The sequence below is a fragment of the Macaca thibetana genome, chromosome 3 (genome assembly GCF_024542745.1).
Source record: "Macaca thibetana thibetana isolate TM-01 chromosome 3, ASM2454274v1, whole genome shotgun sequence".
NCBI lineage: Eukaryota > Metazoa > Chordata > Mammalia > Primates > Cercopithecidae > Macaca > Macaca thibetana.
The window spans coordinates 166,796,951-166,820,290 of NC_065580.1; the positions used below are offsets into that span (position 1 = coordinate 166,796,951).

At 37.9% G+C, this 23,340-nt stretch overlaps 1 pseudogene; it reads left to right on the forward strand.

Annotated features, from left to right (window-relative positions):
* The first annotated feature begins 4,817 nt into the window (after positions 1-4,817).
* Positions 4,818-5,299, forward strand: LOC126951008 (60S ribosomal protein L8-like; annotated as a pseudogene).
* The last annotated feature ends 18,041 nt before the right edge of the window (positions 5,300-23,340 follow it).

The window sequence follows — 23,340 nt, forward strand, 5'->3', positions numbered from 1 at the left end:
TGTAATCCCAGCATTTTGGGAGGCTGAGGCGGGTGGATCACCTAAGGTCAGAAGTTTGACACCAGCCTGGCCAATATGATGAAACCCCGACTCTACTAAAAATACAAAAAATTAGCCGGGTGTGGTGGCAGGCGCCTGTAATCTCATCTACTCGGGAGGCTGACACAGGAGAATCGCTTGAACCCAGGAGGCAAAGGTTGCAGTGAGCCAAGATCACACCACTGCACTCCAGCTCTGGCAACAAGAACAAAACTCCACCTCAAAAAACAAAACAAAACAAAACGAACAAACAAAAAAAGCAAACCAATACACAAATAAAATATAAATAGCAAATCAGAATTACATGACCTAAAATTAGATAGTACAGCCTTCATATCTTCCAAACCACTCTTGCGTGTTTCCATAGGGCCTTAGACTTTTGCTGCTTAACAATTGATCTGAATTTTTGTGTTAAGTTTGATGGCGATCCCAAAAGTAACACTCCTTTCCCTCAGCAATTTTTGAACCAAATGAAAAATAGAACAAAATAGTCAGCAAATAAGAGTAAACTGCTGTTTTTACTACTGAAATTACTTCTCACAGAGATAGGTGCCTCTATCTAAAGGTAAGAGTTGTTCTGATATTAATTCCAGAATTAAATAGATTGATCTGTTGCTATGGCCTGGATATTTATGTTCTCTCCAAAATTCATATGTTGAAATCCTAACCCCTAACTTGATGGTATTAGGAGATGGAGCATTTAGGAGATGATAATTAGGTCATGAGGGAGAAGCCATCTATGAATGGGATTAATGCTCTTATAAAACAATCGGAGAGAACTGCCTTGCCTCTTCCACCATGTGAAGATACGGAGAAGTTGGCAGTCTTCAACCAGGAAGCTGGCCCTCATCAGATACTGGGTCTGCCAGTGCCTTGAGATTGTTTTCCAGACTCCAGAACTATAAGAAATACACTTCTGTTATTGATAACCCACTCAATTTATGGTACTTCTGTTATAGCAGCCCAAATGGGCTAAGACATTCACCTAGAGACAGACAGTGCTAGACCACTGGAGGCCTCATCATTCTTAGGAGAGAAGTAGAGCAGAATAGAAGCTACCTGATAGGAAGGAAAGGAGGTGCTGATTAAGCAATGCCTGATTCCACATCCAAGCCCACTGATCAGACCAGAAAACCTCCCTCTACCTTCCTAATGGACAGAGGGAGGTCAGAAACTTTTTCCTAGTGGTGCTCCCACCACATGGATGTGAACACCTAGAGCTGAGACTTGGAGGTGGGGGAGTCATTCTCCACATTCTCTAACTCCACTGGTAATAAATGCCAGGGAAATAGTCAAGATATCTGTCTTGTCATCAAATCGTCAATGCTTAGATTATTGTCTGTCAATTAATAATCCCTTAATAGTCATTTGTTGAACAGGTTGAGTAGATTCTTACTTTTATGAAAATGTATGTTTAGAAAACTTAAATTCAAATTCTGGTTTCGATACTAACTAGCAGTGTTACTTTGGGTAAGTAATTTAACATCTCTAGACCTCAATCACTTGTCTGTCATATGGCGTGATAGGCCTTTATCTAAAATTAATACTGGGATGCATTCCAATTTCACAGTTCTGTTACTCGTCTTCACATTATGGTTTGGATAATCCATGGCTGGTTTTGTAATCACAAAGTCTGTACCATAACCAAATGCTAAAATAAATATGTTTGGTAGGTAGCCAGAAACGTACGGGCTGATTCCACATATAGGGTTTTCCTTCATTTTGTATTCTCTTGGTATTTTATTTTTCATGAGAATAGTACCAGAGGTTAGAAAAGAGGACTTATTATCCTGCATCCTGCCTTCTGGGTGCCTTCTTTGACCTCTAGCATGAGCATTAAGTCCAGTGTAGTATATTGGTACATCCATCAAATAATCAACATGAAATACTGTGAGTGAGTGTAATTGCTAAAGAAGTGGTTATAGGAGGCAGTGATGAGCTATTTCTGATGAGCAGAAATAGCATTTTAAAAGATAGAGAGAAAACGTCTGAGCTTTCCCCAAACCTTGTATTTCTGTGTGGAAACTTAAGGAAGCCATATTAACCCTCAGATACTCAGGTTTTACCATCATATAGTAGGAGGCTAGAGTACCTCTCTGTATTCTTTCACTTCCAACTTTCAACAATTCAGACTAATGCACTGAAGAATTCAGTGTATTTTTATGGGTAAAATTTGCCCCCAGGTGTGGCAGACTGCCACGGTTACTACTTGAGACTGTCACTACGGCAGTTACTGCTGTTACTTCTTGAGACCGTCATTACGAGACTGAATGAAGGGGGACTAACCTAGAAATGAAAACTTAAGACAAAATAAACTGTTTTAAAGGCAGGGGCCAGGAGAAGAAGAAAAGGGCTCCCTGCTCCTAGTGAGCAAAGGCAGCCGTCCTGAGCTTCTACAGCCCTTCCTATTTATTGGGTAGAAAGAGCAGGGAGGGGCCGGGTGCGGTGGCTCACGCCTGTAATCCCAGCACTTCAGGAGGCCGAGGTGGGCGGATCACGAAGTCAGGAGATCGAGACCATCCTGCCTAACACGGTGAAACCCCATCTCTACTAAAAATGCAAAAAATTAGCCGGGCGTGGTGGCGGGCGCCTGTAGTCCCAGCTACTCAGGAGGCTGAGGCAGGAGAATGGCGTGAACCCGGGAGGCGGAGCTTGCAGTGAGCAGAGATGGCGCCCCTGCACTCCAGCCTGGGCGACAGAGCGAGACTCCATCTCAAAAAAAAAAAAAAAAAAAAAAAGGCAGAGAGGAGTCAGTAACAATTGGTCAGCTGCTTAATTGATCACAGACTCACATTATTACTAACAGACTTCAGATGTGCCTAATCACAAGAAACACTTGTGCCTGGGTCGTGACTGCCCCCAGCATTCCTTCTGGGCGGCAGACACTGTCAGTTTGCCAACATCCTGCTTTCATGAGAAACAGTTTGCTGTTTACTCATAGAGCCTCCAGTGGTATACCGAGTCGATCATGACCCTCATTCCTTCAGCCTTCGACACCCAGGAATACACATTTTAAAACCTGAGATTTTGGTTTTCCTCATCTAGTAGGTAGACAAAAATAAAAGACTGAAAGCACCACTATTGTTAAATATTTCTGGGAGTTAAATTTATTTTTTTTTAATTTTAATTTTTAATTTTTGTAGCTACATAGTAGGTGTATATATTTATGGGATACATGAAATGTTTTGATACGGTCATGTAATTCATAATAACCACATCATGGAGAATAGGATATCCATCCCCTTACACACAATCTTATTATACTCTTTTAGTTATTTTTAAATATACGATTAAATTATTATTGACTATTGTCACCTGTTTTGCTATCAAATAGTAGGTCTTATTCATGCTTCCTAACTACAACTATTACTAACAATAATGGGAGTTAAATTTATAGAGTCAATTTAGAGGTTAATTTGACATCCGTTGCTAAAATTGAGAATATGTAAACCTTGTGGGTCAGCTCTCCCACATCTAGGAGCAGTATAAAGTAGTAAAGCATAAAGTCTCAGGCAGAAGCTCCTGAGTTTGAACTGTAGGCCTACAAGCATGTGGCCTGGGATGCTACTTTTAGCGTCTCCATGTCAGTTTCCTCGTCTGTAAAACAGGGATTGCAATAAAACGCCATCAAGTGATGGTAAGGGCTAAATAAGATAATACATATGTTTTAAAGAGCTTAGAAATATACCAGGAATAATGTAGCTACTTAGTGAATGGTAGCTATTACCCTAACTGCTGTTATTACGGGTTGAGTATCCCTCATTCAAAGTGCTTGGGACCAAAGGCATTCTGGATTTCAGATTTGTTCAGATCGTGGAATATTTGCGTTATAACAGTTCAGCATCCCAAATTTGAAAGTCCCAAATCCAAAATGTTCCAAGGAGCATTTCCTTCTAATGTTATGTCAGTGCTGAAAAAGTTTTGGGATAGGTGTAGCAAACCACCATGGCACACGTTTACCTATGTAACGAACCTGCACATTCTGCACATGTATCCCAGGACCTAAAATAAAATAAAAATTTTTAAAAAGTTTTGGATTTTGAAACATTTTGAATTTTGGATTTTCAGATTAGGGATACTCAATCTGTATTATTATTATTATAGATAACGGTGTGAACCTATTCACAGAATACGTGTTTAAGGATTTTCATTTAACAAAACTTTTACTGAAAATACAAAAAATAATCAGCTAAATTACTACCAGTAATGGAATGTAAGGTAGGAAGGTAACAGAAGATGAATAGTTAATACGTGATACTAACGATCTCAAACCCAGCCATGGGGACATAACTGGAAACAGAAAGAAATGGAGATGCCACTGAGAAATTTATGGAGGAGTTTTAGGAACACTTGGAGAATAAGAAGGTGATTCTCAGCATGTGTAGAAAAATGACAACTTGGAGCAAAAGGTTTGGTGCCAAAAATAGGGAGAGAGAAAGGTCAGGGACGTTGATTTATTTTTGCATTGCTTTTATTGCTAAATGTTCTGAAAGGATCATTTCCTGCCCCATGACAAAAAAAAATGCTCCATCAGCACCAGCCCAGGGACTCCATGGAAATCACAATGGAAGGTGGATCAATCAAATTCAACAAGAGAAGGACTTGTCATTGCAAGTCTCAGTTGATTGTGGGAAGAGGTCACATTTTGTGGAGGGCTTTAGAGACAGAGTCTTTAAAAAAATTCTTGTTACATTTTCAAATTATGAATTGAAATTCTACCACCATCATTATAAAATATTAAACCTCATTTTAATATGAAATAGTAAAATGCTGCCCAGCTCAACATTGGCGATGTTCTCTCTGTGGGCACCATGCCTGAGGGTATGATCATATGCTGCTTGGAGGAGAAGCCTAGAGACCATGGCAAGCTGACCCAGGCATCAGGGAACTGTGCCAGGGTTATCTCCCACAACCCTGAGACCAAGAAGACCCGTATAAAGCTTCCCTCTGGCTCCAAGGAGGTTACCTCCTCAGCCAACAGAGCTGTGGTTGGTGTGGTGGCTGGAGGTGGCCAAATTGACAAACCCATCTTGAAGGCTGGCCGGGCACACCACAAATATAAGGCAAAGAGGCCACAAGTATGGGGTGGGGTGTGAACATGAACCCTGTGGAGCATCATTTTGGAGGTGGCAGCCACCAGCACATTGGCAAGCCCTCCACCATCCGCAGAGATGCCTCTACTGGCCAAAGTGAGTCTCATTGCTGCCCACCAGACTGGATAGTCTGGGGAACCAAGATCAGGCAGCAGAAAGAGAACTAGTGCTGAGGGGCTCCATAAAGTTTGTCCTTATGCCATCAAAAGAGAGAGAGAGAAGAAAGAAGCTGTGAATCATGTTAATCAGCGCTAAATCATGAAAAACTGTCTTGTATTTTTTTTCTGAGGAGAAACCTGCAATCTAAGATTGAATTTGTACATGTATTTACATTTCCATCCCCTTGTCTTTACTAAGTGCCTACAGTAGGCATAGCAAGCAGCATACAACGTATCTTACCATAGAGCGGATAATGTCTACATTGACATATCTGATTCAATATCTGACATCTAAAAGTATGGCCTATATCTTGACTACCCTAAACTTTCATTGTGGATATTAGATGAGATCTCTGTGATCTATTAATTTCTTTTTGTTTTTTGAGATGGAGTTTCACTGTCGCCCAGGCTGGAGTGCAGTGGTGCCATCTCAGCTGACCGCAGTCTCGACCTCCTGGGTTCAAACAATTCTCCTGCTTCAAGCTCCAGAGTAGCTGGGATTGCAGGCACCTGGCACCACACCCAGCTAATTTCTGTATTTTGGGTAGAGATGAGGGTTCACCATGTTGGCCAGGCTGGTCTTGAACTCCTGACTTCAAGTGAACCTGCCTGCCTTGGCCTCCCAAAGTGCTGGAAGTACAGGCATGAGCCACCACTCCTGGCCTGGGATCAATTAATTTCTGACAATACTTTTAATCCTCTGCCAATGTTCCAAATCCATGGGAGAGTAAAGTGAGTAAACACTTGATTTTATTTAAGCAGTTAATCAAGGCCGGGCATGGTGGCTCACACCTGTAATTCCAGCACTGCGGGAGGCAGAGGTGGGTGGATCACATGAGGTCAGGAGTTTGAGACCAGCCTGGCCAACATGGTGAAATCCCATTTCTACTAAAAATGTGAAATTAGCGGGGTGTAGTGGCACATGCCTGTAATCCCAGCTACTCAGGAAGCTGAGGCAGGAGAATCGCTTGAACCCAGGAGGCAGAGGTTGCAGTGAGCCAAGATCATGCCATTGCACTCCAGCCTGGGCAACAAGAGCGAAACTCCATCTCAAAAAAAAAAAAAAAAAAAAAAAGTTAATCAAAATATTTGGAGAAACATTTATCATCAAGTGTAAAAGGCCCTGGTTACCTGTTTCTACTGACAAGGACAACCCCAGCTACAAGAAACCATTTATTTATGCCGTGTGTTGATTTACTAATAGGAAACTGGTAATAAATTATTCAAAAATTTTTTTCTGGAAAATGACAGGAAAGAGATTGGTGAATCTTTCCTTGTTAAATTAGTTGCCTTTTAAAGAGAAAACAGACTCTCAATTTTTCAGTGTAGAACCTAGCAGTTAATAAGGTAGAATCATCTTCTTGAAAGTCAATAAATAATTCTATAAAACAACCATAACTTATTCATGGTGGTGTCTTAAGCATGATTAATAAAGACTAATTTGATTTGGAAGAAGTAGGTGGGCATTAGAGGGAAAGAAGGGAAAATGAGATTTTCTGTATGGGACAAATAATACTCAGATGGAACCTAAGACTGGAAAACTTTAGAAATTATTCATTGTTTTCTTGTTCATTTGTGTGTTTTCTTCTGTATTTCCAGAACTCAGAAACAAAAAAATTTGCTTTAGACAACTTCATTTTGATAACTCAAAGCCTTACTTTTATCTCTTCCTGCTCTTTTTTCCATAGCCTTTCTTTCTCAATGAACAAATATTTATTGCACACATATATTATATCAGAAGTTTGCAAGAAGTTTGCAAGGTAAACAAGACAAAGGCACATAATAAATGATAATATATTTTCATATCGTCCCTCATTAAGAACCAAAACTGGTCACTGAAGATAATAAGGAAACACTATTATGATTCTCATGTTGGCTCAGTCATTATTTTTATAGACATAAAAATAATACATGTAAGGGTTGAATTTCTGTAATATGAAGGCCTCTAAAATGCAAATCTTCCCTCAAATATATTATCGGAGAGACACAGAGTCTTTTTTAAAAAACAACACAGAAAACTTTTCTTTGAGTTTGTTAATTCATTCAGCATATATCGGTTGATGATCTATTTTTCACACGCGTCTTCAGGGACTACAAGTGTTATTTTGCTGCTGTTTGCTTTCTTTTTTTAGAAAAGCTTTATAAGTTCAGTAGTGTGCACAGGTTCGTTATATAGGTAAACTCATGTCATGGGAGTTTGTTGTACAGATTATTTCATCTCCCAGTTACTAAGCCTAGTACCCAACAGTTATTTTTTCTGCTTCTCTCCCTCCTCCCACCCTCCACCCTCAAGTAGACCCCAGTGTTTGTTGTTCCCTTTGTGTCCATGAGTTGTCACCATTTAGCTCCCACTTATAAGCGAGAACATGTGGTATTTGATTTTAGTTTCCTGTGTTAGTTTGCTAAGGGTAAAGCCCTCCAGCTCCATCCATGATCCCCCAAAATATATGATATCATTTTTTTATGGCTGCATAGTATTCCATGGTGTATATGTACCACATTTTCTTTTATCGATCTGTCCTTAATGGCCATTTAGGTTGATTCCATGTCTTTGCTATTGTGAATAGTGCTGCAATGAGAATGTGCACGCATGTGTCTTTATGGTAGAATGATTTATATTCCTCTGGGTATATATCCAGTAATGGGATTGCTGGGTCAAATAGCAGTTCTGTTTTAGGCTCTTGCAGAATCATCACGCTGTTTTCTTTGCTTTCTAAGAGCAGTCTAAGCTGATGGTTTATCATTTATTTTATTCTTCTATGGAAACCATAGAAAACCGTCTATTTCTGAAGTATGAACCTTTCACGAGTACTTTGTTCCACTTCATTCTCCTTAATAATAGTGTAGAATGTCCTGTCTTTTCCTCTAATTATCTCTGTTAGAGAATACTTTGGTTGTAGGTACTCAGACAAATAACCCAGATAGCATGTGTCTATGATACAATCTCTGTAATACTATGCTCAGGGTCTGTATCTTAGACCTCTTTCTTAAGTAAGCCAATTACATGTGTATTTAGTTTAGTGACTCATGTGTAACTCATGTATCTCCCGTCTCAGCTTAGGAAGCACAGTCCTCTCTCACTGTGGGGCCTACTTATATCATCTCATTTCTTTCCTTTACTTTGCTTATATCCAATTTAGAATCCAATAGCCTGCAAAATACATTCCAATTCAGTGTTTTTTGATCTATAAGGCTCATTCCAATGCACAATTCTCTAATCCCATGATTTTACTGCAAGAGCTGTAAAGTAATGTAGGGTTGGATTTACTGCAACCTATTCAAAAGTGTAGACAATGTTCAAATTTTATATGAGTACATTCTGAAGGAATGCTATACCTAACAAAATGCTCTAGCTAATTAGACACTTAAATTGTGGCGGGGTGGCAGGGGGTGGGGGGTGTTTGGGAAGTATAGAGAAAGAAGAGAAAAATTGAAATCAATTTCTATCCGCAGAGAAACTTCAATGTGTTTTCAGGGCAGTCTGTGATTTTACATTACACAAATCACCCAGGGTACACCTTCAGATATAAAAATATAAAGCAATTTTCCATTATCTTATTAGGAGCTCATAGTGAAGAGATAAAGTTCTTCATTTTTTGAGAATATAAATTCTTGTGTTTAATCAGTTTACCTAAAGTTGTTGTTTGGTTTGCAGGTTTTTATTAAGATGAAACTTAATGTGCTCCTTAACTACACATTACTTGGGAGTTGGAGATTCCGAAAAAAAAAAGTAGGATTTGATGTTACGTTTATGCCCAGTTTGTTTGACACGTCTTTAGCATTGGGTGTTCCGCAAGTATATTTGCTACCAAACCTGGCCCAGCTGAATGACTTGAGATAAGAGCAATTTGAGCAGATCGTCAAAATACCCGAATCAGAATTTAAAGAGGAAACATAAAACAGAGAGAGTAACTGAGAGGTTAAACTAGCAGGGTGGCCTATGGAGAAACTACATCAGACCTTGTTTTGTGGCTATTATCTCTTCAGGATGGAATAAAAGGTTATCTCTCACCTCTCTTAGGAGGGCAGCCAAGCTTTCACTTTCCTAAGGACAACACATTTTACCACCAGGGGGCAGGTATTAATGAGCCCTCTTGAGTGTAAGTTGGGCAGCTCTGGATGCTGAGCGTAGAGAAGAGCTGCTGTTTAGTCAAGGCCGGTATGAAACTCTGTATTGGGGGTAGGGAGTTGAAAATTGAAAAGGAGAGTGCTTTTTGCCACCTTCTGAATACTGAGATGAGAAATGACAGCATTTCTGGAGTTCAGAATTTGGAGATCTAGGCCTGGTGGTTTGCTGGTGAAGAGAGGATCAAGGCTGCAGTGAGCCGTGATCTTACCACTGCACTCCAGTCTGGGTGACGGAGTGAGACCCTGTGTCAAAAACAATATTATTATTTTCTAAAGGATTTAAGAGATTTTTAACAGTAATGTTAAAGGTATGCAATTATTTCCATATGTTATGAAATGAGATCTTATTCTCTGGATTTTTTTTTTTTTTTTTTTAAGGCTGGGAAAAATTTGATGAGGTCTTGAATAGCTTTATTAGATTTACTCCTCATTCTATAAACTAAACCCACTTCAGAAAGATTAAAGAGTAAATTTTAATCAAATTTGGGGTAATGAAAAACCAGAATATAAGTGAGTCACAATATAAATGTATTTAACTTACACAAATTTAACACTGAATTCAGCAAAAAATTACACAAATTTAACAAATGAATTATATATTTTCTCATGTTTTTCATTTAATGTATATAATCATGTACATTAGATAGTTATCAATATATATAACTGTCCAGGTTGTACAGACACAAACAAATGCATATTGAATATTTGCTCAAACACAAAACTTCTCACATAGTAATATAATTGATGTATTAGTTATTATTCCTGTTAATAATAATACTGGCCAGGTGCAGTGGCTCATGCCTGCAATCTCAGCACTTTGGGAGGTCAAGGCAGGAGGATCGCTTGAGACCAGGAGTTCAAGACCCATCTGGGCAACATAGTGAGGCCCTATCTCTACAAAAATACAAAAATAAAACTAAGCCAGGCATGGTGGAGCGCACCTGTAGTCCTAGCTTCTAAGAAAGCTGACGTGAGAGAATTGCTTGAACCTAGGAGGTCAAGGCTGTAGTGAGCCGTGATCACGCCACTGCACTCCAGCCTGAGTGACAGAGTGAGACTCTGTCTCAAAAATAATATTATTATTTCCTGAAGGATTTAAGAGATTTTTTAAGAGCAATGTTAAATATATGCAATTATTTCCATATGTTTTGAAATTATATCTTAGCATCTTGATCAGAAAAATAAAAACCAGGTTCTTTGTAACACAAAGTGACCTATTGCAAGGACCTCATGGATTTTTATGAAGCACAAATATATCAACAAATAATTCTAGTATAAAGATTAGGGAGAAGAGGAAGAAAGAAAGAAAAGGAAGAAAGTAAAAAAGAAAGCAAGGAAGGGAACAATGGGAAAAAGAAAGAAGGAATAGGAGAAAGAGGCAGAAGAAGGGAAGGCAGAGAGAGGGACAAGGAAAGAAAAAATGAAGAAAATCCCATAAGCCAGGAGAAGGTAGAGAACTAAAGTTACCAGGGAAGAAAAGAAAAGCTTCCACAAAGACTCTTACAAGTCAGACAGAGAAGAGAGTAGAAGGGTTCCCATAGCATAGGGAGGGGCCCTGAAAGAACATGACACATTCCGGGAACTCCCAGTTGCCCACGGGGCTGGCACTTATGCTGTGGGTACCTAGTTTGGGTGACAGGCCTTATCAGATGTGATGACTAATTTTATGTGTCAACTTAACAGGTTTAAGAGATGCCCATATAGATGGCAAAACATCACTTCTGGGTGTGTCGATGAAGGTATCCCTGGAAGCACGTCAGTATTTGAATCCACAGACTGAGTAAAGAAGATCGCCTGCCCCAGCATGGGTGGGCATGATCCAATCTGTTGAAGGCCTGAATAGAACAAACAGGCAGAGGAAAGGCAATTCACTCTCTTTGCTGAGCTGGACCATCTCTATTCTTTTATCCTCTAACATTGGAGCTCCTGGTTCTCTGGCCTTTTGACTTGGACACGGACTTACGCCTTTTTTTTCCCCCAGGCGTCAGGCCTTTGGACTTGGGCTGGAGCTATACCACTGGTTTTCCTGGCCCTCTAGCTAGCAGATAACAGATCATGGAGCTTCTCAGCCTCCATACGGGCATAAGCTAACCTCTCATAATAAATCTCTTTATCTGTAACTACTCCATTCATTCTGTTTCCCTGAAGAACTCTCACTAACACATCAGTCACCTTAAGGAGTTAGGTTTTATGTGGTAGATGTTGGGAAACAAAAACAGATTTTAAAGAAAAAAACTTTTATGAGTATGGTAACAGGTATAAAAACGTAAAGGAGTTAAAAAAGATGAAGGATACAGAAGCCAGTCAACTGGCTAGTGCAATAATTCTTAGATGATTGCTGAATATAAACAGTGGTACTGTAAGTGGAGATAGATGTGGTGCACACTTAAGGGAAATTGGATTGATTATAAGCATAGAGGAGAAACAAGATTCTGAAATTTGAGTCTTGGTTGAGTGATGGGACTTGAGTTAATGAATGCTGCCCTGTGATAAAAGGAAAATGATTTTGAGAAATAAAGAAAAAATAAAGAAAAAAGTGATTTTGAGAAGGGTTTGGATTGAGCTTTGGAAATATTATATTTATTGCACTTATCAGATAGCATCACAACTATCCATATACATTTTTCTTACCCACTAGGATTTGAGTTCTTTGTGTCACAGGCTATGGCTTAATTATGGATGTGGGCCCATGGTTTAGATCAATGTGCTTTCTATATCAGAGATGAAATATGCATTGTTTTATTTAACTTCCCTTTATCTTTAAAATTAAAGTGTCTCTATAAACATTATATTATCTTATGTAATGTTTAAAAACAAAACTGGTCATTGTCTTAGAAGCAAAAGCATGATTTATTTGCTATTTTCTGTGGTATAGATAAATAAAAAGCCTTACAAGTCCTAGATAGAAGTAAACGCATTTGTTAGGGCTGCATTGAGCTGCAGGAAACAGAAACCTGCCTACCCTGGCTTAACAACACAAAGGTCTTTCTTCTTGCATACCAAAACTGGGGGAGACGTAGGCAAGTCAAGGCTGGTAAGGCTTCTCCATGATGCCATTACAAACCCAGAAGATTCCAGCTTTCTGTTACACCAACCCCAATGTGTGGCTTTTATTCTCACTTCCCCCAGAGAGCTGTTTTACCTTCAGGTATCAGATCCTTATTCTAGATAGGACAAAGGAGAAAAGGATAAAGATAAACAGCTAAAGAAATATGCCAACTAAATATGACTCCCTTTAAATTACTGTTCAGGTGCCCCATTCATTGATTTCTATTTACATCTAATTGACCAGGGTGTGGTTACATCTCTATTCCTATTGCAGGAAAGTAAGGAGGGATGACTATTTATAACTAAGCATATGTTTTCCCGAACAAAATAGGAATTGTGTAAGTTTAGAAAATGGCATACTTCTAACCCTATGATGCACCTTGAAATGGATATTGACTAGACAACTAGAAATTTCTTTCTCTTTTTTTTCTTTTTTGAAATTTTTATGGGGTACAAGATATTTTGATACAATGAATAATAATCACATCAGGGTAAATGGGATATTCATCCCTTCAAGCATTTATCACCTATTCTGTTGCAAACAGTTCAATTATGTTTTTTTTTTTTTTGACGGAGTTTCACTTTTGTTGCTCAGGCTGGAGTGCAGTGGCGCTATCTCTGCTCACTGCAACCTCTGCCTCCTGAGTTCAAGGGATTCTCCTGCCTCAGTCTCCCAAGTAGCTGGGATTACAGGTGCCCACCATCACGCCCAGCTAATTTTCTGTATTTTTAGTAGAGACAGGATGTCACTACATTGGCGAGGCTGGTTTTGAACTCCTGACCTCAGGAGATCCACCTGCCTCGGCCTCCCAAAGTGGTGAGATTACAGGCGTGAGTCACCATGCCCGGCCAATTATACTTTTTTAGTTATATTTACATGTATAATAAATTGTTGTTGACGGTAATCATTGTTGAGTTATTAAATACCAGATCTTATTCATTCTATCTAACTCACTTTTTGTATCCATTAACTATTCTCACTTCCCCTGTACCCTACTCTTCCCACCTTCTGGTAACCATCATTCTACTGTCTATCTCCCTGAGTTCAACTGTTTTAAATTTTAGTTCCCATAAATTAGCAAGAGCATTCAAAGTTTGACTTTCTACACCTGGCATATTTCACTTAACCTAATCACCTCCAATTCCATCCATGTTGTTGCAAATGACAAAATCTCATTCTTTTGTATGGCTAAATAGTATTCTACTGTTTATATGTACCACATTTTCTTTATCCATTCATCTGATGATGAACCCGCAGGTTGCTTTCAAATCTTGGCTATTATGAATACTACTGCAATAAAAATGGGAGTTCATACATTAGGTTGGTATAAAAGTAATTAGAATTTTTGCCTTTGAAAGCAATATCTCTTTGATATACTGATTTCCTTTCTTTTGGGTATATACCTAACAATGGGATTGCTGGATCACATGGTAATTATATTTTTGTTTTTTGGGGGACCTCCATACTGTTCTGGATCTTGGCTGTACTAATTTACATTCACACCAACGGTGTACGAGAGTTCTCTTTTCTCCTCACTCTCACCGGTATTTGTTATTGTCTGTCTTTTGTATGAAAGTCATTTTAACTGGGGTGAGATGATATCTCTTGTAGTTTTGATGTGCATTTCACTGATTATCAATAATTTTGAGAAACTTTCTATATACTTGTTTGCTATTTGTATGTCTTTTTTTTTTGAGAAATGTCTATTCAGGTATTTTGCCCATTTGTTAATTGAATTGTTAAATTATTTTTCTGTTCCACTGAACAGATCCTGTTCAGTTTGAGATCCTTATATATTCTGGTTATTAATCCCTTGTCAGATGGCTAATTCCTTGTCAAGGAAAAGAGGTTTCTTTTTAAATAGATGATAGGTAGACATGGACATTTCTATATATACATATGTGTGTATTAGTAGATAAATATGCATACAATTGCATATACATGTTTATGCACATATTTGTACATATATATCTTACTTTTTAATCAATTATATAATCTCACAAGTATATAGGAATAAAGAAAACTGAGTGTTAAATGGCATAGATACCATTCTCTCAAACAGACTGTAGGTAGTCTTGAAACTTAATTTTTATATATATGTATGTATGTATACATACGTACATATATATGTATATAAGCCAAGAATAAAAGAGAATATTTTTTAGATGTGTAAAGGAATGATACATTTTGAAACAAAAGAAAAAAGTAATAAAGAACAAATTGAAAGATTTGAAAATATATGATTTTTTACTTCTGGAATTAAAATAAATACAACTAAAATAAGAGAAAGATACCTAAATGTGAAATGCTTATATTTGATATGATAAAGGTATAAAGAGGTTAATATCTTCAGTACATAAAAAGCTCACTCAAATGTATAAAGAATACTGCAACATTTTAACAGATGAATGAATAAATAATATGAATAAACATTTGCTCAAGGGGAAAAAGAAAAAAACACTTGAGGATATTTGTCCTCACTGGTATTCAAATAAATGAAAATGACAACAATTTGGCATTTCATTTTATGCCTGTTAGAGAAATGAGAAAATTTTAAAGGGATTAATATCATTCTAAATTTCTATTCGGTGCACATTTATTGCTGATAGAATTGCAAACTGACATACACATTTTGGATGTAGGTTTGAGAGAAAATACTGAAATTCTAAGTGCCTGCCTTATTCTTTGCCCATTTCCAAGGAAACGATTCCTAACAGTTCTCTTTGCAATGTTTGCCATGGTTCATAGGCATCTTTTAAACCCTTCCCTGATTCCTGGCTCACAATCAAAGATCCCAGGGATCAGTGAAAGCATAAAGAGTATTACACAGTGGACTTGAAAGGAGCCAAAAGCCTCTAACACATCAGTGAAAAACATTTCCCACTTTCGTATTTCATATTAGAGAGTAGCAAACTGACCAAATCAGATGATTTTTATTAGGAAGTATGAATGCTAATGTGATGGTTAATTTTATGTGCCAACTTGCCTAAGCCATAGTACCAGTTATTCAGTCAAATGTCAGTCTAAATGTTTCTGTGGAAGTACTTTTTTAGATGACATTCATAATTATATCAGTAGACTTGGAGCAGAGCAGATTATTCTGATTATTCTCCATAATGTGAGTGGGTCTCATCCAATTCGTTGAAAGCCTTGAGAGAAAAACACTGGAGTCCCCTGAAGAAAGAGGGAATTTTTCCTCCAGACACTAGCGCTGCAACATCAACTTTTCCCTGGGTCTCCAGCCTGCCAACCTGTTCTGTGTGGATTTTGGACTTGCCAGTCCTCACAATCATGGAAGCCAATTCTCTTTCTTTTTGTTTTCTTTTTTTAGATGGAGTCTTGCTCTGTTACCCAGGTCAGTGGCACGATCTCGGCTCACTGCAAGCTCCACCTCCTGGGTTCACGCCATTCTCCTGCCTCAGCCTCCCGAGTAGCTGGGACTACAGGTGCCCGCCACCATGCCCGGCTAATTTTTTGTATTTTTAGTAGAGATGGGGTTTCACTGTGTTAGCCAGGATGGTCTCGATCTGCTGACCTCGTGATCCACCTGCCTCAGCGTCCCAAAGTGCTGGGATTACAGGTGTGAGCCACCGCGCCCGGCCGCCAATTCTTTAATATTCCTTAAAAGAAATCTTGATTGATTCATCTAGGATGGATCACCTGAGACCAGGTTAATTATTGCTGTATCCTTCTTGTCTGTGATTCTATATAATAGAACAATCTTGAAAGCATAGGGTCACTGGAGTGGTCGATGGGAGAGATGTAAATAATTTGTGCTCCCAATTCCAATCTATTCTTATTACTAAGGTAGAAATCCATGTAATGATTTTTCTCATTATCAGGTAATATCAAACCTGAAAATTGTGACAAGATCATGGCAGTGCTCATTAGCCATATATCCCATACCTGGAAATTCACTTAAAAAATAATAATTAGGTGAGTTATTATCTCATTTTTTTTAAGGTCTTCCCTTAATTAGCTATATAAGCCACTCAGAAACTTGATGGTACCAAACTGATGCAAACCAGTAACTTCCTCAGCTCAGAGATAGAAGGTGTACTAATCGATTTTCACAATGCCAATAAAGACATACCTGAGACTGGGTAATTTACAAGGAAAAACAGTTTTAATGGACTCATAGTTCCACATGACTGAAGGGGCCTCACAATCATAGAGGAAGGTGAAAGGCACTTCTCACATGGTGGCAGACAGGAGAAGAGAGTTTGTGCAGTGAAACTCCCCTTTATAAAATCATCAGATCTGGTGAGACTTATTCACAATCACAAGAATAGCATGTGAAAGACCTGCCCCCATAATTCAGTTTCCTCCCACTGGGTTCCTCCCACAGCACACAGGAATTGTGGGAATAACAATTCAAGATGAGATTTGGATGGGGACATAGCCAAATCATATTAGAAAGCTATTTCAGATTCAAGTCTGAGTCATTATTTGCTCAAACTTCTGACTTCAAGTATAAAGTCTCCATCAAGCATATATTAACATCCTATTACTGTGATAATTTACTACTTCATAGATCCACACAGACACTATCTATTTTTGTTCATGGTCTGTAAGACTGTGGCTTGTTTTCTATGGGTTTTTAATGGATATTCTTGGATTTCAGAAATAGATTGCTTCTATTTAATAGTGCTATTTTCCCCATGGTTACTTTCTCTTAGCTCAATATAAACCCTATCATCCTTCCTCTGTCATCTCTTCATTGTGAATTGCTATTGTGAATATTTCCAATTTGTGCTTCATGGACCACTGCTGTTTGACCATTTCTCCATGTTTTGCTTACTCATATGTAGATCCCAACATGCCTAAGTCCCCAGCAATCAATGAAAAATCTATTCACTGATGATGAATTGGTGGACCAGTTGATATAGGTAATGTGTGATCTTAATTATGTGGTTGTTACAATCAAACTTGTGTTACAATAAAACTTTTCAATCCCCAGTAAGTCACATATCAATGGACTGGTTTTCAAATGCAGAAGATGTCTTTCTTGGGTAGCTTTGAACCACATACCCATCTAATGAAACGCTCTCCATTGTAAAAGGCATCCGTTAAAGTTCAATGACTCGAGGGACAATTCTAATGAAAAAAGACATTGTTTATTATTTTGTAAACTGGTAAATGTTTCATAATTTGAAAAGAAAAATTAGTGACATTTAGTTTGAAAAAATGTAACGTCATTGACTACAGAAAGCAAATGTCATTATTTCACTGCCTTTCAGTAAAATAACAAAGTTTGCTGTTCAAAAGATGACTTCTAAGTGTAGTTTTTGTTATTGTAGTTTGCATTGGTCCAGGGCATCAATGACAAGTTTAAATGGGCACTCTTTTCCTTAGCATCTTCTATACATTAAAACTTTTAATTGTTGAATTAAGTGCATAAGAGCTTGTGTCAGATGGGACACCATTAAAAAGCAAATTAAAGCCTAATTCTCATTTCTCCATATAGTCAGGGGAAGCCAAAACTAAGAGTTTCATTAAATCTAACAGACTTATTTTAGTCATTAGTTTCAACCTCTTCCTACTACCAAACCTTTGGCCAGAGCTGCTTAATTAACTAATTTGACTTTTTCCCCTTCCTTCCCTGAGCCCTCCTTCTGGGGATAATGAGTAGCCACATGTCTAGTCGATGGTCAGCAGGAGGGAGGCCATGGATAATCAGCCCCGTGAGGAGTAGATTATCTTTTACTGCATTTCGCTTCCATAGATTGATAAAATGGAGGAAAGACCTTCAAAAGGCAAGAACTTTAACAATTAATTCAGCAATTGCAGAAAGACGCTACATTCCCAGAATTTTTAGTCTTGGAAAGTTTCTTAATGCATGCTGTTTCTTTAGTCTACACAGTCCTCTCTTTGTGCTGAGAAAATATCTATTTATTTCCAGAATCCTACCTAAAGCATTATCTAAGTGTCTCTCGGTATTAATTCGTTCTCACACTGCTATGAAGAAATACCCAAGACAGGGAGATTTATAAAGAAAACGAGGTTTAATTGGCTCATGGTTTTGCAGGCTGTACAGGAGGCATGGCAGCAGTTGCTTCTGAGGAGGGCTCAGGAAGGTTTTACTCATGATGGAGGAAAAAGTGGGAGCCGGCATCTTACATGACAGGTGCAGGAGAAGGGGCGGGTGCTATGCACTTTTAAACAACCACATCTCATGATAACTCACTCACTTTCAGGAGAACAGTGGGTTGGCGCCAGTGGATGGCGCTAACCCATTCCTGAGCACCAGCTAACCCATTCGGTAGCGCCAGTGGATGGCGCTAACCCATTCATGAGCACCAGCTAACCCATTCAGTAGCGCCAGTGGATGGCGCTAACCCATTCCTGAGCAACAGCTAACCCGTTCGGTAGCGCCAGTGGATGGCGCTAACCCATTCCTGAGCACCAGCTAACCCGTTCGGTGGCGCCAGTGGATGGCGCTAACCCATTCCTGAGCACCAGCTAACCCATTCAGTAGCGCCAGTGGATGGCGCTAACCCATTCACGAGCACCAACTAACCCATTCAGTAGCGCCAGTGCATGGCGCTAACCCATTCATGAGCATTCCGCCCCATGATTCAATCACCTCCCACCAGGCATCACCTCCAACACTGGGGGTTAGAATTCGACAGAAGATTTGCTGGGGACACAGATCAAAACCATATCACTCCCAGACATCTCCATGCAGAGTTAAACCCGCAATTCAGTGTCCCTATGTTCCTTGCGCAGGTTTTTACTGGACGAGAACATACTGATTGCTCTTTGTGGAAGGAATTATAGCACTCGCTACATTGTGGTTTTAATTATTTTAAGCAAATTTCTTCATGCAAGTATTATAGAATAAGAGAAAGGTGAAAATATGCACACTACAGATTGGAGAATCATCACAAAGTAGACACACTTGTGTAATCAGATCTTGTCAGCAACAGGACATTGTCAACCCTCCAGAAACACCCTCTCAGTAACTATAGGTCTCTCCTTTTCAAAACTAACCAGGGCCATGCCTTTTACCATCAATTTTACCTATGTTTGTACTTTATATAGTGTACGTACTCATTGATGCCTATGTTTTGTTCAAAATTATGTTAGTAAGATTCATGCATGTAGTTTGATCATTTTCATTGCTGAATTATACATATTATTGTATGTGTTAGGTTGGTACAAAAGTATTTGCGTTTTCACCATTACTCTTAATTGTGAAAACCACAATTACTTATGCACCAACCTAATATAACCATTTTATTTATGTATTCGGGTTTGATGGGCATTTAGGCGGTTTCCATTTCTTTATAACTATGGCAAATGGTGCTGTTATGAATATTATTGTATATGTCTTTAGGGACATATATGTTCACATTTCTATTGAGTATATACTTGGGAGAATCTCTGAAATACTGGGCATGCTAACATTCAGCTTTAGTAAATACTGACCTATACTTTTGCAGAGTGTGGTCAATTTATACTCTCCTGGAAGTATAGGAGAGATCTAGTTGTGCATATCACATGCTCAGCAATACTTGCTCTTCTCACTATTTAAAATTTTTTTTAAAATTTTTTTGTCTTTTTTGAGATGAGGAACTGCCTCAACCTCCAGAGTACTTGGGACTACAGGTGTGTGACACTAGATGTGGCTTCTTCTTGCTTTAATTTCAGTCATTCTGGTGCATCTGTTGTAGGTCTACATGGTTTTACTTTGCATTTCTATGATTACCAATGAGGTTGACTGCCTTTTTCTTTAGTATTTTGACTATTTTAGATAGTCTCTTTTGTGAAGTGTTTGTTCAAGTTCCTGCTGATTTTTTGTGTGATTTTTTTACTCTATCATAATATATATATATGTTATAGATATATATGTATTTTTTTTACACATTGCAAATATCTTTTGTGATCTGAGGTTTGCTTTTTCACTAATTTATTAGTATTTTTAAGGTCTTAATTATAAGACGGTCCATTTTTATTTTCTTACTTTATATTAATTCTTATTTTGGTCTTTTAAAAATTGCTGCTTACCTCTAAAGCCCTGAAATTAATCTCCTTTGTATTCTAGAAGTTTTAGTGTCCTTAAAATTGGAGTTACTTTTTTGCACAGTGTAATATAGGGAGACAAGTTCCAATTTTTTCCCTATGAGTATGCACTTTGTACCAACATCATTTACTGAAAAACCATTCATTCTCCACTACTCTGCAGTGAAACGTTTGTTATATTTCAAATATTCATACATGTTAGTTCCTTCTGGACTCACTTTGTATTGGTCAATTTATCTACCATTTTAGCAATACCTTCATTACTCTAATTACTCTAGTTCTATAAAAAGTATTGATATCCTATATTTTAAGTATTCTGGCTTGATTCTTCTTCATGTTATCTTAGCTATTTTTTGTCCATTGAATTTGCATACAAATTTTAGAATCAACCTGACAGTTTCTAAAAAATATTTTTATGAGATTTTGATTGAGATGATACTGGATCTATAGATCAGCTGAGAAGAAATGGCATTTTAACAGTATTGCATCTTCCAATCAACATACAACATAAATGCATGCTGCATTTATTTAGTTTTTTTTAAATTAAATTCATGGTTATATATTTGCTTAAATATAATTGTAAAGATGTTTTTATTTCATTTTCTTAAATTTTATTGCTAATATAAAGGAATACATTAATTTTGTATTAATTGTATTCAGTAACCTTTCTTTTCCTTCTTCTTCTTCTTTTTTTTTTTTTTTTTTTTTTTTTTTTCCCCAACAGAGAGTCTCTCTCTGTTGCCCAGGCAAGAATGCAAAGACATAATCAGAGCTCAGTGCAGTCCCAAACCCTTGGGCTCAAGTGATCCTCCCACCTCAGCCTCTCAAGTAGCTGGGACTATACAGGTACACACCACCATGCCCAACTAATGTTTTAATTTTTTTGTAGAGACAGGGTCTTGCTATATTACTCAGGCTGGTCAACTCCTGGTCTCAAGTGATCCTCCCATCTCAGCCTCCCAAAGTGCTGAGATTTACTGACTACAGGCATGAACAACCATGCTTGCCCTGTATTCAGTAACTTCTTTGAGTTCATTTATTAGTTCTAATAGTTTATCAGTATGGTTTTTTTGCATTACTTTCATATGCAGCCAGACTGCTTTGAATAATGTTTGTGTTATTTACTCCTGATAAGTTCTTATGCTCTTTTTCCTCCTTGAGTTATTACACTGGATAGAGCTGCTAGTACAAAATTAAATAGCAGAACTAATTTTAAACTTCTTAATTCTTTCTCAGACTAAAAAGTAAAGGATTTCTGTATATCACCATTGAGAAAAAGGTTTGCTTTATGCATTTTGTAAATATCTTCTATCAGATTAAGATAATTCTCTATTATTTTCCGTTTGCTTTTTTTGGTTTGCTTTTTTTTTTTTTTTTTTGAAAATGAGGGTTAAATTTTGCAAAACGTGCTTACTGTACCTACTGAGAATATCTTAGGCTACTTCCTATTTTCCTTCATGTAGAAAATGTAATTATTTAAAAAAATATTTAAACAAAATTTGCATTCCTCTAATAAACACAATTTGTGATACATTAAGTTTTTAACATTGCAAGTTTTAATTTTCTAACATTTGGTTTAAAAATTTACATCTTGCTTATGCTTGAGAGGTTGAGGGTGCAGTGAGCCATGATTACAACACTTCACTCCAGCCTGGGCAATAGAGCGAGACTCTGTCTCAAAAAAATAAAAGTAAAAAATTTACATCTAAGCCAGCACAATAGTGTATTCCTGCAGTCTCAGCTACTCAGGAGGCTGAAGCAGAAGGATCACTTGAGCTCAAGAGTTTTGGGACCAGTCTTGGTCTCTAAAGACCTTGTCTCTAAATAACAACAACAACAAATGTACATCTAAATTCATATAAGAGAATGACATTTTTGCAATATCATTGTCCGGTTTCCATATTACTGAATGGACCACCTGTGAGAGTTTCTATTATCTTTTCTTTTCTTTTTTCTTTGTCACCTTTTTAATCTACCGACATTTGTGATTTAATACAAAATTTTGTAGAGAGTTTTCATTGATGTTATTTTCTCTAGATGATTCCTTTTAGTTTTTGGTAGGCAGGTAGATGAATATTACATTAATACTTTCTGTATTTGAGCTGATCTAAGGGTGACTTGCAGCCTTTGTAAGATCTCATATGTTCTGTCTCAACTTTTAGAATGTAGTTTTTCAGGAGCACCAGCTGAAAGCCTGGCTTGTTTACTGGAGACCCTCCACACTGAAAACCAGTGTTTATCCAGCACTGAGAACTGCCCACAGTTCTGTGTAGCTTTCCAGTCTCTTAGGAGCAGCTGTTGTACTAAAGCTTCTCCAGCTCTTGGTTTGAACCACATCTGAATGAATTAATGCCTTGAGGGGAAAGTGGCTCAGTCATGGAGCTCAGTTCTCTATGTTACTTTTCTTTTCAGGATCTTGGATTCTCAATTGCTAGCCACTTTGGTAATGCTGAAAATGAATGAAGTTTCCAACCTCAATGACTTCCAAAATCTCTTCTCAGTATTTTTGCCCCTTAGCTTCGGCTTTAGCTTGACTTCTCTGCCTTTCCATCCACCCCTCTTACAAACTATCAAATGACTTGAGCAGAAATGTGTTGCAGAAGATTAAGCTCACTCTAGTGAGTGTCTCTTCTCTGTAGGATATTAGTCACTCAAGTGCTAGCTGTCTTGGTTTCTCTCCTGTGCCTTCAAATGGGTTTTTGTTTTCCCTACTAGAGATGATAAAATTTTTCTTAATGGGAGGATTGTTCTGCTGTAAGCTAGTTTATCATGATCTGAATCAAACTTAACAATTAAGATTTGAAATAAGAATATTACTTTGTGTCACTTACTAGCTTTCTTGCCTCTA